Below are 17,410 nucleotides of genomic sequence, written 5' to 3'. Positions count from 1 at the left end.
AATGATACCCACCAAAATGAGCCATTACTCTTGGTAAATTGTCCCTCTTTCAAGGCCAGATTTACTCTTCTGTGGGCCCAGGGTAGATTCTGTGGGGAACCCTAGGTTGGGCCAAAATTAGAAGTTTGAGTGGGGGAGGGAGTATGGGCTCTTACCGTGGCTGCAGGCTCTGGGTTGGCGCGGGAAATTATGCATTCAGGGTGCAGGAAAAGGTTCCAGGCTTGGGCCATGGGGTTTGGAGTGCCAGAGGGGGCTCAAGACAAGAAGTAGGGCTGCAGGGGCTGTGTGGAAGTTAGGATGCAGGAGGGGTCTCAAGGCCAGAGGTGTGGGAGTGCTGAGTCTGAATGAGAGTTTGGGTACAGGAAGAAGCTTAGGGCTGGGGTAGAAAGTTGTGGGCTGGGCACATACCTGGGGTAGCTCCCTTTGGTGTCACAGGCCAAAGCAGGGAAAAGGGAAAGTGACTGTGCAGCTGCCCTGTACTTACCTGCAGGCACTGCCCACCACAACTCCCATTGGCTGCGATTCCTAGCCAATGGGAGCTGCAGAGATGGAGCCTGAAGACGAGAGAAGCCCACGGATGGAGCTTCTGATGCTTACAGCTTTAGCCCAGTAGCAGCAGGAGGAAAAACAGCAGTGTGAAAATTCAGGGCCAGATTGCAGGGGCTTTAGCAGCAGCAATCCAGAGTCTCAGGCTAAGGGGGCCCCACAAAAAGATCTGCACTTTTGGTGGCCTGTAAATCTTTTTGTCGGGTCCATCTTAGCCCATGGTCCTGCAGCCCCTAAAGCCCCGTTCTTAATCTGTTGCTGCCCTTTGTCCCCTTACGTTAGGAATTAATATATATATGTTGTTGATTTTTAGAGGAGCCTCACCTCGGTGAGATAAATGGGGCAGCTCATACTTCTCAGAGGTATTGTGACTGGCAACCAGACTAGCCTGCCCTGGGTGTGAGTGTTCCCATGGCAAAGTTACTGAAATCAACCATATGTGTCTGGGGACATTTCACCTGACTCTGGCTATGTCTACATTACAGGGATCTATCAGGAAAAGGTACGCAAATTGAGCTCTTCAGAAGAGGATTTTCCGAAATGTGGCCCGTCTACACTGGGCCAAATTTCAGAAAAGCCTTCTCTTTCAGAAGAGTCCTTCTACCTCGAGGGAGGAGGAAGACAGCGCTTCCAAAAGAGCGTGCAAAAAAAAGCGGAAGAGCAGAGACGTTCCCTGGACATGGCAGAGTTTTTCCAGGATAGCTCTGGTATCCTGGAAAACCTCTGTAACATAGACAGAGCCCCAGTGTGCTAAGAGATGCTCTAGGATTCTTTCCCAAAGAGTGTGTCAATTGCAGGAAAAATAGGAAGGCCTTGAAGATTATTAGCACTTAGGTGACTTATTCCACCTCCATCTGAAATGGACAGACTCCAGCCTAAGTTAAATGAGAGGTAGGTTCTAAACCTGCACCCCCACTAGGAAAACTAGCCCTTGCTTAAAGTACCTACAAACCCAGGTCAGAGGTTTTTATGTACAGAGGGTGAGGCACAGGGTTGGGGACTGGGCTGAAACCCAGCAGCAGCCCATGTAACCTATGTAGTGATGACAAAGGGGTATGTCTATTTTGTTCCTAAAGTTAATTGATTGAGAATTGACTTGAGGTAATTAATATGTTTGCAAGGGCTAATGTGGACATTTTCCACTCATTTCACCTAGACTACATGGCTGCGTAGGGTACATCTTTTGCGCAAAGGCACATGCCAGTATAGACGCTCTCTTGCGCAAATACTTTTAACGGAAAAACGTTTTCATTAAAAGTATTTGCACTAAATCATGCCAGTCTAGACGCAGCCCATGTGTTTGTTCTTTGCCCTAGGGATCAAACAAGGGAGAAAAATAAAAGTTTGCAGCCTGAATGAGATATATATAGGGAATGTCCACTCTTGCCCGTGCAAATGTGGCTGGTAATCAATTAACAAATTTAAAGAAGACAAATCCATAGACATATCTACATCATTTACATTTTACTCGCATGTTTTTAGGTTTTCCTCACAGCCATTCATTGACACATATATTTTAAGATTAAAAAAAAAAAGACCATTAGTTTATCTAGTTTAACATGCTGTACAACACAAGCATTGACTTTCACACCATTATACCTGTATGAAGCCCAAGCCATAACTATTGGAGATTTATATTTCTTTAAAAAGTGAAAGCTGAACTTCTGGAGAACAAGGGAGCCTCCTGAAGGGTGCTTGTATGCTCAGACGGAAGCCAATCATACAAAACACATTTGAAAATTAAATTATTTTGGCTGATAAACCACAATAACAACTATTCATTGTTGTAGTTGCGTCTGCCCTAGGATCTCAAAATTCTTTCCAAGCATTAATAAATTAAATTTCCCAACTCCCTGGCAGGCACAATAACTAAGTATTAGTTCCATTTTCAAACTGGAGCAACTGAGGTGCAGCAAATTTGTGACCTGTTCATGCCCATAAAGTAAATCTGTGGCACAGAACAGAAACCCTCTAGTCTCCCAGACCTCTGCGTTGACTTCAAAATCATCCTTCTTCTCCTCATTCAACAAAGGTAGAAGGTTCATATCGCTGAAGATAGCTACTGGAGAAGGCAAAAAGGGATAGCTATATCTTTCTGACAGCCAGAAGGTAAACAACTAAATATTGAAATCACTGAAGTGCTTGTTCATCTCTTAATATTTCTTTCTTTACAGATATATTGTACATATGGTATTTTCAATGATATTTTCTTCCCATTTCATAAGTTTTTCCTGTTACAGAGTAACTTGGCTACCCCCTCTGAAGCTAATTATAATTCGGGATTCTACAGGAAGGGCGTTCAAATCTGCTGCAGGTTGGAAGCATCTGTTATCATCAAGACTTCCTTCTCACATCTGTTTCCCTAGCTTCTGGTGAACCTAACAAGGGGAAAGATCCTGCAAATATCCCCCCACAAGTGGTTCTACTGATTTCATCCCTGCCTGATCCTTAGTCTGAATTCAGTGGGGACTATTTCAATGGGGGAGAGTAAGAATTTGCAGGCTAAGCCTCATTATTTGCAACCTTAAACTATAAATATTAATTGGAACCAGTGATGGGCAACCTGCTGCTTGAGGGCTGCATGAAGCACTTTGGGGTTCTATGCTATGTGTGTCCCACAAGACATTTTGTTTGCCATTGCCCAGGCACTGGGTTGCCAGTTTCCCATGGTTTTCATCCGCATAGTTTTTTCCTACTGGTATTACTAATGCAACATGCACTTACAGCAAGGGCAAATGAAGCAGGGTGGGTGCTGATTGCACACAACATTGCAAGAGCCGCATGCTCCCTCTGCAGCCTGTCAAAGTGCTGCTACAGTTCAACCCGCACACCCTGTGATGGTCCCCCAACCTCATGCTTTATAAAAATTTGCTTGTGAGTATCAATAAGCATAACTTGAAAAAGCTCTATGCAAAGCAGGTCGTGTAACATATCAAGTTTAGTGTATCTGTATCTAGGCTACATCTGTATATCCAGGTTTTGTGCATGTATCATTTTGGTACGTGAAGTTAAAAATATGGAGGGTGGGTCTGTTTATAGTTTTAAATGTGCTAATGAGAGCCATTACTAGTGCCCCAGAAGCCTAATGGCTTGATGATCAACTCAACGATTTGAGGGGTTTTCTGTGATCACCCCCATCACACACCCCACAGACTCTAAATACACAAGCGCAGTTAGCAAAACTACCCTATCTTAGGAGACCATCTTGGCTACAACAATCTTGTGGCCCACTGAGATAAAGAAGGAGTACCCATATGGCCCACTCACTAGGCTGGCTTGCCCCTCGCTGCTTTTAACCATCTTTAGTTACTCACTGTCACTATGACTATGGCAGATATTTTCTAAGGGTATGTCTACATAGCAACATTATTTTGGGATACCAGAGGTATCCCAAAATAGCTACCCCACATCTTTAGGATGCATATGCTATTTTGAAATATAGCAGACATGCTATTTTGCCATCCCTGTAAACCTCATTGTACAAGGAGTAAGCGATGGCTCGAAATGGTGCTGTATTTTGAAATTTGGAGCTGTGTAGATAGCACCAAATGTCAAAATAAGCTATTTCAAAATAGACTTGAAATAAGCTACGCAATTTGCATAGCACAAATTGCGTATCTTATTTTGAGTTTTGGGTGCTGTGTAGATGCACCCTAATTGCCTTATTTAGTCAACTAAATCAGTGGCCTGTATTTCATATATTGTGAGTTGAAATAAACATGACATGTTTATATTCAGCATTTCTGAAAATCAAACCCAACTTTGGAAAATGTTGCCCGATGGTCATCTCCAGTAAATCAGAGTCCCAGGTATATTGGACTTATAAGGAGTCAGACTGGTGGCATATTGAGAAATCTGCATGGGTCCCTCAAAACATGGTCCTCTCTACATTGTCCACACATTTTTGCTTTTCTGAAGGTGCACATATTGTACCCAACTGCATGTGAGCACTCATGCAAACTGTTCAGCTGAAGGATGGAACCACTTGCCTGATTAGGCATCACCAACCAGGTCCTTGACAGAAGCAGCATTTGGAAAGAAAATACCTTGCTAAAGATCCACCTGTGGCCTAGCCTCAGTTTAGCTACTTTTATATGGAAGCTGGAAATGGACAAGAAAAGTATTTTCCTAGGTGGAGAACCAAAGTTCAGACACAAGGTCAGCCAAGCAGCTGTCCTTTTATAAGTGTGCTTTCTGAAAGAACTGTAGCAATAGCTATCTCCTATAAAATCTAATTTAGTACATTAATGTGGCTCCATAAAACAAAGTCACATATAGTGTGAGAAAAGTTATTTATAGCATTAGAATCTTACTGATTACGCCAATAAATAATACAGAATGTATCACTGGGAAATAATGTAAAGTCAGTTAATCCACAGGAACAGTGAAGGGAATTGGAACAATGCTGCTATTATTCTGGTGCAGTAATTTCATAGCGGCAGCCTTCACAATTTCACTCTTCGCAATATCAAGCAATTTCACTGTTCATCTTATTTACTATTGAGGTGTTAGGCAGTTTCTACTCATTTGTTAATAATTTTTTAAGGAGATCCCCTTCTGCTCTTTATTACATGAATGGAACTGCTAGTTCTATTGCTAGTTCAAGCCAGCAGAATTACAATTCCTTTCAATATTCCCAGCATGATGCCAGCAAGATTTTAGTTTAATCCAGGGGCACAAGTTCAGCCAGTAACAATCATTTCAATTTCTATTGCCGTTTACTTAGGCTTAACATTGGCAAGCTGCCACACCCTCTCTGTCTGAATTCTATTAAACCACTTTTACAGCATTACTTGGAAAACAAAATCTGCAAGGTTTGTTTTTGGGTTTTTTGGGGGGACAGTTACTATTCTACATAAAGTAAGCAGAAATTGGAAGGAACAAAACCTCAACTAGTACAATAAAAGAAATTTAATTGCTCTTACAGATTTCCTCTGAAACTATGACTCTTGTCCTTTAAAAGAAACAAATCTTAACCACATATTTATTCACATTATCTCCAGACCTTCAGCATAATCACAACCTCCCCTAAATGAGAGCTATGAAATGTTCCCATGGAACCCAGACACAATTCCTGGTGATTAGTAACCAACTATTTAGGGCTAGTTCATGCCCCAGACTCCAAGATCCACTTTGGGAGCTCTGTGAACTGCATCGTGCTCAAAGCCTCTTGAAATTTCCTGGTGTGCAAGTGAAGCATATCCACAAACCACTTCATACCAGATGCTGCATGCTTCTCCCTTCCCTTCTTGGCATGGATGGTGGGCTCATGTCCTTACCCCTTTTGATCTGGCCCAGCCACAGTAAGGCATTAGGCCAGAGCAGCATGTGCCTTAGGGATGCAACTGTGCCTAGTTCCTACATTTAGATCACCAAGGAGTGAAAGCTTCTTGCATTCTGCCCTTCTGACTCAGGGCCTCTGGGCTAGAGTCAAGCACCATTTTAGGCTTGACATCGAGACCTGCCAAAGTCCGATAAAACCTCCCACCAAATATTTGTGGATGTTTCAGGTATCAGTGCAGTCAATATTAAATAAAATTCTGGCAACAGCTTTCCTGTGTACATTGAGGCCAGTTGTGTATTATGCTCTACTTTTCATATACTGTACTACCTTTATTCATGCAATACTCTTAATTAACTATTCATATACAGTTTACTGAAGACATGGGATGAGATCTTTATCGTCACTTCAGCTCCTTTATACCAGGATTAGAGTGGCATGAAGGGAGCCATGAAAGTCCCAGTTTCAGCTGAAGGATATCTCCCTTTCTACAGGCACAGAGGAAGAGTCTAGGGAGAGAAAAGTGCGGGAATTTGGAAAAGTGTGGAGTAACAGAAAAGGAGGAGTCAAAATAATTCAGAGACCTCTGGCCTCCATCATGGAGAAGATGGTGGTGATGTCAACAGTGATAGAAATGGAGAGATAAAGAGAAGTTTTGGCTAGAATACTCAGTAGCTGAACCGAGTCCATGTCATAAGTTGAAGATGATGACAAGTCACACAGAAGGAAATTGTCAGAGAGATGACGACACACAGCAATGGCTACAATGAGCCAATTTAGTAGTGAAGAAAGAGATTGGTCAAAGTGAGATGATGAAACCATGTAAAAACAGGATGTGCTGTGAGAAGAGCAAAAGATCAAGGACTGTGGGGAAGCCTCACAGAGAGTGGGAGATGTATCCACTGAAAGAAACACTGAAAGAATGATCAGGAATAGGAGAAAAAGCAGGCGAGAACAGTAACTCAAAAGCCCAGTGAATATAGATGGTCAAGAAGGATGGTGGAGATGTCATGGACATTGATAGACTGGAAGTTGAGAAAAGCCCAGTGTAGAGGCCGGGAATGGGGATTAGTGAACATGTGATGATGTACACAAACCCCACTCTGCAACACAGAGTTAATAAACTAATGTGGATTCACGTGACCCACCCTGACTCACCTGTGAGATGTCAAACTTGATGAGTGGAACATAAATGGGATAATCCCAGCATAGTTGGTAGCAGATCCGAGAGAAAACTAGATTTTGAGTTCTCAACTCCTGGAACCAAGGGCAAGCTGAAGGCTAGAACTCCTCAGACAACTGTTATTTAAGGACTCCTCCCCAAAGGAAGGGAGGGTCTGATGTGATCCACTTTAGAGGGGACAATTATTTTACATTAGCCAGTGAGCCTAGCTGGGGCCACAGCTTAGCAGAAGCCTTCTGAAAGAAGAGAGCTTTACCACACCTGTGGGACATTTCATTGGTGTTTGTGTTTACTGACAGTCCATCACATTTTGGGGCTATTCTGGGTTCATCAGGTAAGCTGAGTTTCTTCTGACTGGACTGGTGCGGTGGAACCCCCCACATATTGCAGAACAAAGGCCCAAGGGTATATCTACACTACCACCCTAGTTTGAACTAGGGTGGTTAATGTAGGCAACCGGAGTTGCAAATGAAGCCCGGGATTTGAATTTCCCGGGCTTCATTTGCATATTGCCGGGCGCCGCCATTTTTAAATGTCCGCTAGTTCGGACTCCGTGCCCGCGGCTACACGTGGCACGAACTAGGTAGTTCGGATTAGGCTTCCTATTCCGAACTACCGTAACTCCTCGTGGATTGAAGCAGTTTTCAAGTATTTAAAAGGGTGTCATAAGGAGGAGGGAGAAAACTTGTTCATCTTGGCCTCTGGGGATAGAACAAGAAGCAATGGGCTTATACTGCAGCAAGGAAGGTTTAGGTTAGACATTGGGAAAAAGTTCCTGTCAGAGTAGTCAAACAATGGAATAAATTGCCCCGGGAGGTTGTGGAATCTCCATCTCTGGAGATATTTAAGTGTAGGTTAGATAAATGTCTATCAGGGATGGTCTAGACAGTATTTGGTCCTGCTATGAAGGCAGGTGGCTGGACTCGATGACTTCTCAAGATCCCTTCCAGTCCTAGTATTCTATGAATCTATGATTCTATGAAGGGGAATATGGAAACTGAAGTGTTCAAGGATGAGACTGAGAAGAGAGGAAAAGGGAAAGCCACACTTTGAAATCATGAGGAGAAGTTGGGGTATGGCAGCAGAGAGCAGATGGAGGGGAAAGTAACTAACTGGTCTTTTTTTTCCCTCATTGCCTCCTTTTCATCCAATTCACTCTCGGAGCCTGGCCTTAAAGTTGCTGTTATAGAAGTGAATAAATGAAGAGAGGGATTGATGCTTTCAGGTGCACTATTCACATTCTTTCTATTTAATGCCTCATTGCAAATGCAATGTAGATATTAAACAGGATATATAAACAAAGCTACCTATTCTACACAGATGTATGCAGTTATGGTGCTCTGTTTTATTGAATCACTTAACATTTGTAATGCGGGAGAACAAAGTGCTCCATTCCCATTTGGAGGTGTTCATATTTCCTATTTAAGCAATAAGGATTCACATTAGCTCGTCTAATGATGGCTTTCATCAAATGTACAGTTTGGAACAGTAAATCATGGTGATTTTGCTTTCACTCTGTGAGCCTGAATCAGTAGCTACTCCACATAGAGAGTTTCCATTTAGCCATCATGAGAAAAACACACAGCAAACCCAAACCAAAAGATTTCTTGCAATCAAATCATGAGCATTTGTTTTTTTTTCTTAGATGAAGAGAGAAAACATAACCCATCTAACAGAGAGTGGTTGCCGAGATTGTAAAGAGTAGCCAAAATTATCAGACTCTTGCCAACAGTTCTGTCAAGATGCATGCTGCTGTCCAGGTTCTCCTTTTATGTATTTCAGAACACTGATGGCTACTTCTAGGATGAACATAATTAACTTTCAATTATCATCACTTACATTTTCACCTTATCCACTTGTAATTCCCTGGAACTTCCAACTTGTCCAATTAGAGTGTGAAATTGCCATTGCCATTAGCCACAAAAAGAGAGAGGGTAACGAGCCCTCCACTGTGCACTTAATTAACCCCTTGCAATCTACCCTGCTGCTTGTCTCTTAGATGGTTTTAAGCTTCCTCATGAATGATTTCATTCCTTTCAATGCACCCACAGAGTGACATGTTGAATGCTGTATTTCCTTAGCTCCATAGCTAATTCCTAGTATGGAGTGTACAGTCCCTGTTACAGGAGCAGTTCAGAGAAACTACATCAGCTCTAAAATGGATGAACTGCCACCATCCTTCTTCCCAGCCCCATCACTTGAATCGTTTAGAAGTGGACTGGAGAGAAAACTTGGGAAAAGTCTTGAGTTGCAAGGAGGAGACTAAATAACACTGACATTTGGTTCCTTCCCTGTCTAATGTGAATTTAAGTTTGTGTTCTATAAATTGATATAAGAATTAGGTTCCATGGGAACACGATGTATATCTCTCATTGTCTACAGATGAAGGTGTCCAAAAAGTGTGAAGCACAATCCAGGGGTTTTGAATGCTTTATGGGAACTATCTAAATTTACAGATCTCATCCTTTTTAGTCAATGGAATTTGAGAAAGAAACTTTTATGAAATGTGCAGTCTTATAAACAGAGTGCTACATTCTACACTTACTCTGAAATTATACCTGACTTTAGTGGAGCTACTCTGAATTTAAACTGGAATCAGTGACAGCAAACTGTAGCTTTGATGCAGGAAATGAGACAAAAGCTATTCTAACAGTTTGTGAGAGGAGCACTCCTCTTGTATGACTGATTACCTTTAGCCTTTCTCCGGCAAATATTTAAGTACAATCTTTATCTTTCTATTACTCTAGTTTACAAAGTTATCCCTGTCTTCTTGTATGTATTCCAGGCCTCTTCTATATTAGTAATAATGCATCCCAACTTTGTGTCATTTGCAATATGAAAATAGTAGTCCCATAGTAGTGAAGTTAATCACATGCTTAAGAGTTTGCAGGATTGGGCCTTATGTTAGTCAGCAGTTCACAGATACTATAGAGCAGTGGTGGGTAACCTGCAGCCCGAGGGCCACATGTGGCCCATTGGGGTTCTATGTGTAGCCCAAGAGACATTTTGTTTGCCATTGCCCATGCACTGGGTTGCCAGATTCTGCTGGTTTTTGTCCACATAGGTTTTTTCCTACCAATATTACTAAAGTGACACGCACTTAAGGCAAGGGCACATGAAGTGAGGTGTGTGCTGGTTGCACTCAATATGGTAAGAGTTGTGTGTTTCCTCTGCGTCCAATCAAAGTGCTGCTATGGTTCAGTTGGCACACTCCACATATTCTAGGTACACAGCGCAGTTACCAAAGCTACCCTATCTTGAGAGATGTCCTGGTTACAACAATCTTGCAGCCCACTGAGATGGAGGGCAACTCATGCAGCCCATTCACTAGCCTTGGTTGTCCCTCACTGCTATAAAGTGTAGTGAAGAAAAGACACTGAGATACGAGATACAAATCCTATACACAATAGTTGGCTTAAAGCCATTAGTAAGAACTATTCGCAGGGGTAAAGATTTGTACAGTTTAGACCAAGATTAACTTGAATTTACCAAAATGAGAGGACAGCAAGAGATAGTCTGTTAGGCTGACACTGAGAAATGTGGTCATTTCTTGTTGCACAGAATGTTTCCATATTTGGGAATGCAGCCTTTATGCCCACCTAGTGCTGCTTTCTCTATTATGTGTGAATGCACACTTTTATTTGCAATTCCTTTCTATTATGTAGCAGCTCATTGTGCTTTAAGTTAGGAGACCTTAAATTCTATGGTTTGGCAATTAAAAAAAGAAAAATGTAATAATATTTTTTGTTCCTTCTCCCTCTGCCAAGTTTAAAATGTAAATTATGGAAACGTGCACAATGTAGTGTTAAAAGATAAACTCATGCAGTTTCCAGTCAAAAATCTCATAAGAGCAAAGCAAGGCTGTAAGGATTCCAGGTTCAGCCTGTGCATCTATAGCTCTGACATGCCACAGGAGACACTGTTCTTACGTTTTATTCAGGATGTGACATGTCAAAACAATCTGTGCAGCAAATTAATGCAAATGTTCAGTATGTGACATTTATCTAAAGAGTCCAGCCTCTAGCCAGCACTTTCTCCCATGAATTATTTTAATATGCAGCATTAATAAATTCTAAATTGTTTTGATATTTATGCCCAGCAGTGTTTTTCAGCCACCAGTCTATGGAAAATTCCATCAGCAATTACTCTAAAGATTCCAAAACCCTAAGGACTAAAGCTCAAGTGAAAAAAATCACTTTTTTTCAAAGACAGACTCGCTGGCTTACAAGAGGCAGAAAAGATTCCCTTTTAGTTGTCCCAGTCTTCCTACCTGTTTACCTCTTTCTTTTTGAATACAGTGTAGCTGTAGTCATATGAGTCCCAGGATATTTAAGAAACAAGGTAGAAATGAAGGTGTCTAAAAAGGTGGTGATGACAATTCACCAGACCTGAAAAAAAGGCTTTTTGTGGCTTGAAAACTTGTCGCTCTCACAAACTAGATGCTGGTCTAATTGAAGATATTATTGTACCTTACCAACCTTGTACCTCTTTCGTGGCATGTTGCTCCCATTGTCAGGATGTCATTCTCTTTCAAAATCAGAGCTGTTTCAAACTACTTTATCCTCCTTCGAGACCTGAGTACGATTTAATTTGGGTACAATATGAGGGAGAGCTGGGACGGCAAAAAACTGGTAAAATGCATGTTCCAAAAAGACAGAGAAATTGTCAATGCAGCAAATGGGGGAATAAAATTTTGGAGGGTGACTTCAGTATTTTGAATTCTGAAGCATTTCACCCTCAGAACCTTTAACAAAGGACAAACTCATGAAATAAAAATGGAAGTCTTGCCACATCTCCTCACACTCATTCACTTTTTAAGACTTCAAGACCCTAAGGCCATGTCTATACTACATGGAAGATTGACACTGCCACAGTCGATCTTCCGGGGTTTGATTTGGCAGATCTAGTGAAGACCCACTAATTCCAACTGAGGGGATCCCCTGTTGGCACTGGTCATCCTGCTCCTCATGGAGACTAAGGAAAGACGATGGGAGCATTTATTCCTGTCATCCTCCCACTGTGTGGGCAGCATAAAAATACAATTTAAGATACATCGACTCCAGCTGTGTAATTAATGTAGCTGGAGTTGCATATCTTAAGTTAACTTTTAATGTAGACCTGGCCTAATTGTCTTGCATGTGCTCAGGGATCATAGTGGGATAGACTTTCCACAGGACCTGCACCATCTATCAGAGGGAAGTTCTTAACTACAGAAAGTCCACCCAGAGAGAGCTGAAATAGAAATAAAATAAGAGGGCAGAACCTACAGTCTCACTGAGCTACTGGTATGTAGGGTAGGGCAATGCAGGGGTAGGGAGACCCAAAAATGGCTTTACACCCTGTTAGTTTCCTCCATCCAATACTCTACTAAATCAGACCCATGTTCCTCCCTGTCTTAGATGCTATTGAAGAGTACTCCAGCCATGCCCCATTTTATCTGGTCATGCTACAGCACTGCTCTAGATGGGGTAGGGCTGGAGGGGGGAATCACTATATAGGAGTTACTACATTGGCTCTGTGCCACCATCCTGTGCTGGAGGAGTTCATCCTCTGATCACTCTTGCTGCCATTACAGCAGCTTTCTGATGGCAGACTGGTAAATCTTGGTACTTACTTTCACCTCTAGGGCAGACTCTACGAGGATACTAAAACATGTAAACCCAGATTCAGCTCAGAGAATGGCAGGACTTTATCTTAGCCACTCAGCAGGTCAAAGATAGCTCCTCTAAAATAGAGCTTTATACCTGCTATAAACAAGTTAGTACTGCCCTCTGGCATAGTTAGTTGTGGCCCCCTGACATCACCTGGTACATGTTGATTTAATTAAATATTTTCTATTATGTATTGTTACTCTGACCAGAGCCGTCCTGTTCATAGGACAGGTCAAGGCAACTGCCCTGTGCTTTGGGGAACCCTGTGCTTCAGGGCCAGAGGCAGCCCAGGAGATTAGTGGAAGGCCTGGAGCAGGCAGCAGGGGTCAGCCCACCCCTACTCTCACTGGTGATGGTAGGAAGCAGAACAACCCAGTGCCAGCCTGCTCTGCACCACCAGCTCCCAGTGTTACTCAGGGGAGGGAGTTAGGGGGAAGAAGTGGAATGGGAGCAGATTGGGGCAGGAAGAGGCAAGTGAGGGCAGAGAGGAGAGGGAGTTTGAGTAAGAGTTGATTGGGGGCAGGATGAGGATGGAGCAGGGGCAGGAAGAAGAGGGGCAGGGAAAAGTCTGGGGAGGGTTGTCCAAGGCCCCACACCCCTCTAGGAACAGCCTTGCGCCTGATCTTATCTTTTAGGATGGATCAGTGTTTCTGATGTTCTTGGAGTATGTTTTTGTATCATCCTTGCTATCGGGATGCTGTGGTACCATCCTTGCTAGTGGGATGTGTTTGCATGCATACTCTGTGACTAGCACTTCTTAGGAATATGTATTTCCGCAATATCAGACCTATCCCTGCCAGATTCTGTAAGCAGGTCCTGCCTTATATCAAGCCTCTGATACAAGGACTCCTGTCTCAAGCTCTCTTCCTATCACAGTCTGCATTGCAGGCAACTGATGACACAACCAATGCACCAGTGGGTGACCTGCCTAGGTCTCTAAGTATTTGTTATTAGGTTGTGTTCCTATATAGCAGATTAAGATCAACAATCCTGACCATGTACTTAAGATTACTTTGTCTTCTTTCGTGCATGTTTTGTGTTGATCTAAAGGTCCCCTAATCCTTTCTTCCTCCAAGTACATTTATAATGTAAGCTCTGCACTTCTAGAATGGTAATAGAGCTGAGACAGGGACAATTTTTTGATCTTGTTGCTGTAGTTGAATGGCTGCTTGGTAAGTATTGAGTCAATAAAATAAACTTTAACTTGGTTTGCATTCCTGAGCCAGAAAGCCTGAAGAGACGCATTGGGAACAGCCACCTATTTCCTGCAAGTGCCAATGAGTTGAGACTGAAATTTTGTCTGGTCCTGATGTGGGGTGCACAATTGTAAAACTCACCTTACTGCTTCACACAGTGCATTCGCATGAGGGTTTGGCACAATATAGCCCAATGGGGCTACTTCCTAATTGAGCCACTAGCCCATGGGAGTCAGAGTAGCAAAACTGGGCCCTAAATAAATGTTTTTTCTTTGTATATAATAAATGTTATATACTTAGAGCCATGATGATAAGAGGCTTATAGATTGGTTTAGGAAGACAGCTAGACAGGAAGTGGAGAAGTTAGTATTAAGTATTTGGCTATATTCAGGTACATTGACTTACAATACCACTACAGAGAGGGCTTGACTGTGACCACACAGGGAATATTCCAGAGACACTCCATCAAAAACATTTGCTTTTTACAGTTTCCCACTACGTCCTTTATTTTTCTGCACAGTTTTTCTTATGGAACCCCTGGCTCAGGTCTGAACATTAAATAGAGGATGGGCTAACATGAATCCTACTACAAGTGAAAAAGAGCCACCTTACCATGACCTTTTCTAGGACTGAAGAAACCCCTCAAGAGTTTCATGAAACAGAAGATGGGTGAAGAGGGCATGGTTCACTAGCAGCTGCTAGAAATGAACCAGCTATAAGACAACCCTGTAGGGAGAAAGCATACAACATAATGATCTACAAGGTACTGTTACTAAGACTGGGTCATGTGGTTCATATGAACTAAGAACTTTCACAAAAAGACAAGTCAGACTGAAATGGAATGATTCATTTGTAGAGGTTTGCAATGGTTTGCGTAACTTTCCTTCATTTTCTTTTTCATTTGTGCACACCTCTGTGCTTTGTAGGTCAGTCCAAATCTAGAAAATCTTTCCTGATATACCATCAAGGAGGTTGTTCTGACCAGAAGATGAAAATACCAGGAATCTTATCAGAAATCCTCTCCTTGTGATATTTCCATCCTCATTTTGTAGAAACAAGGACACTGATGGTGAGCAACCTTATCTTCTGTATACCTGTTTAACTCCACTGGCTGCCTTCTCACTAGATCTGGTAGAAAAGTGATTTGGGATTTTGGGTGGAGGAAAGTGACACAAAAGAATGAAAGACAGTGTTTTCCTTTTATTTATTTTTATTAAACATTTCCATCCAGCTTTGTTCCTAACTCAGCCTATTTTAAATGAAAACACAATAAGGCCCAGGTAAGTCAGATATTTTGGTAATGGAAGCTTTATAAGTAACTAAAACAGATAGATGTGTCCATGGTTTTAAACTGAGATCCTCACAATCTTTAATGGTTTTAGCCTCATAATACTATCTAGAAAGCAGAGATGATCAAAATTTAAAATTTCTGGACGTTAGGAAATTCCAATAGTTCTGCATTTTTTTACTTTCCAAATTGAGCCAAAATTTAGAAATTTCATAATTTTTCAGAGACAAACTGACTCAAACATTTAAATTCGGAAAATTTAAAATGGTTCATTTAAATATTTTTGATTGAAATGGAATATTGTAGCATTCTCAAATGTTAATAGTTCATTTGGGTTTATAGAACTGACCCACAGCACTTTCTTTCTAGTTAGTTCAATATTAACTGCATTTTCCCATTGAGGTGCATTGCCTCCTGGGCACTATAGTATGAGAGTCATATGCCCTCAGTCTACTTAATGGATCAGGAATTAAAGGAATGTGTAGATTTTGTGTTTTATTGAACTAAACTTTGAAAAAAAATGAAATGATCTAATTTAGGTCAAACTCACCTGAAATTAAATAATTAATTTCAATTTTTCCCAACAGCGAATCAAATTTTCTACAAAATCAAAATGTTTCTGTGGAAAAATTTGTTAAAACTTCATTTTCTGTTGGAAAAGCATTTGGACCAAAAGTTCCTGGCTTGCACTACTAAGAAAGGAAATTCCTTCTGCCGACAACCTCACATGGCTTCGTCCAAAAGCTTCTTTCATTCTCCTTCAGACCTGCCCCTTGATCGAAGGCTTGAATACAAGCCTCACATTTTCCAACCCAGTTTTCTGAAGATAAAATAGGACTGGTCAATCTTTCCCTTCCTTCAGTCTCCAGGAGAATGCTTACAGAGATAAAAAAGGTCCTTTAGTGAGAATTATTAATGACCACCTTTAAAATGCTTAACTAACTAGGTCAAGCAGAGATATCACAGACCTTTTTTTCTGGATGTATCTAGTCATCAGGACTCTTTTTAATCCCTCATCAATTTTCCATTCATATAAATTATCAACAGACTCCAGATCTTTTATCACAATCCTCAATTGAGGGTGGGGTTTTCTTATGTTAAGCTTGATGTAAACACAAAGACACAGTCCTTGCCACAAAGTGATTGCAGACTAAACAGACAGAATAGACAGAAGCATAGAGGGGTAAGTGATTTCCCTAATGCCTTTTCTACACTTACTACTGCAGGGATCGATCTTGCAGGGATCAATTTAGGGGTCTAGTAAAGACCAACTAAATCAACCACTGATCACATTCCTGTCAATTCCCGTACTCCACCAGAGTGAGAAAAGTAAGGGGAGTCAACAGGAGAGTTTCTCCAATCAACCTCACCCCCACAGTGGGGACACTGTGGTAAGTTGAACTAAGGTACTTCAACTCCAGCTATGCTATTCACTTAGCTAGAGTTAAATACCTCCATTTGACATTACCTCCTAGTCTAGAACTACCCTGTATCATACAGCAGGTCAGTTGCTAAACTGGGAATAAGAACCCAGGCCTCCTGAGTCCCAATCTGAAGACATGTTAACTGTGCCATGCTGCCTATCTATTAAACAGAGATTTGGGTTCCAGCCTTTATGTACCTGTACCTGCACTCCAAGGAGGAATTATTGAATCTTCTAGCCCTAGGAACTCATATAGATGAAATGATACCAAAGCTTGACCAAAAAAATACCTTTAAGTGTATTTCCAGCTAAATATTGGGCTTTATTTCAAAGCCATTATGATATAAAGGTAAAAAAATTCAGCTCCTCTCATCTCTTCCAGACTTCTGTTTTTTGTTCTGAGATACAGTTGTTCTGTCTTCTAGCGTAGCCACGTTTTGCTGAATTCCACCGCCTTGTGTTAAAGAACATGCATGTACTTATGCCTGATGATAGCAGGTTCATTATATTCTCGTAAGCCTACAAGACACTATTGTTTGAAGATACTTCCTAACAAGCAGGAGAATAATAAATTATTGGAGTCTGGCACATCTAAATTACGGAGACAGCCAAGCACTCTGGAGTATACCTAATTTTTCTCTTGAACAAAAACTTACAGTAAACAATAGGTATATAAAAGGAGAGGCAAGAGATAACACAGTACTGGAAAATTGTTTCTTTGAACATTACAAATGTGTATCTTTGACAAATTGTTCTTCCCTAGCCCTGTTTGCTCCGGGAGAATGATGTACCAAGGCCGATTACGTTAGTGCCAAGGTTTTTGTTTAGCCAAGGCTATTTTC

The sequence above is a fragment of the Pelodiscus sinensis genome, chromosome 9, assembly GCF_052426305.1.
Source record: "Pelodiscus sinensis isolate ZL-2025 chromosome 9, ASM5242630v1, whole genome shotgun sequence".
In the NCBI taxonomy this organism is placed as follows: domain Eukaryota; kingdom Metazoa; phylum Chordata; order Testudines; family Trionychidae; genus Pelodiscus; species Pelodiscus sinensis.
The sequence above is the reverse complement of the archived record's forward strand: the minus strand, read 5'-3'. Positions refer to the sequence as shown.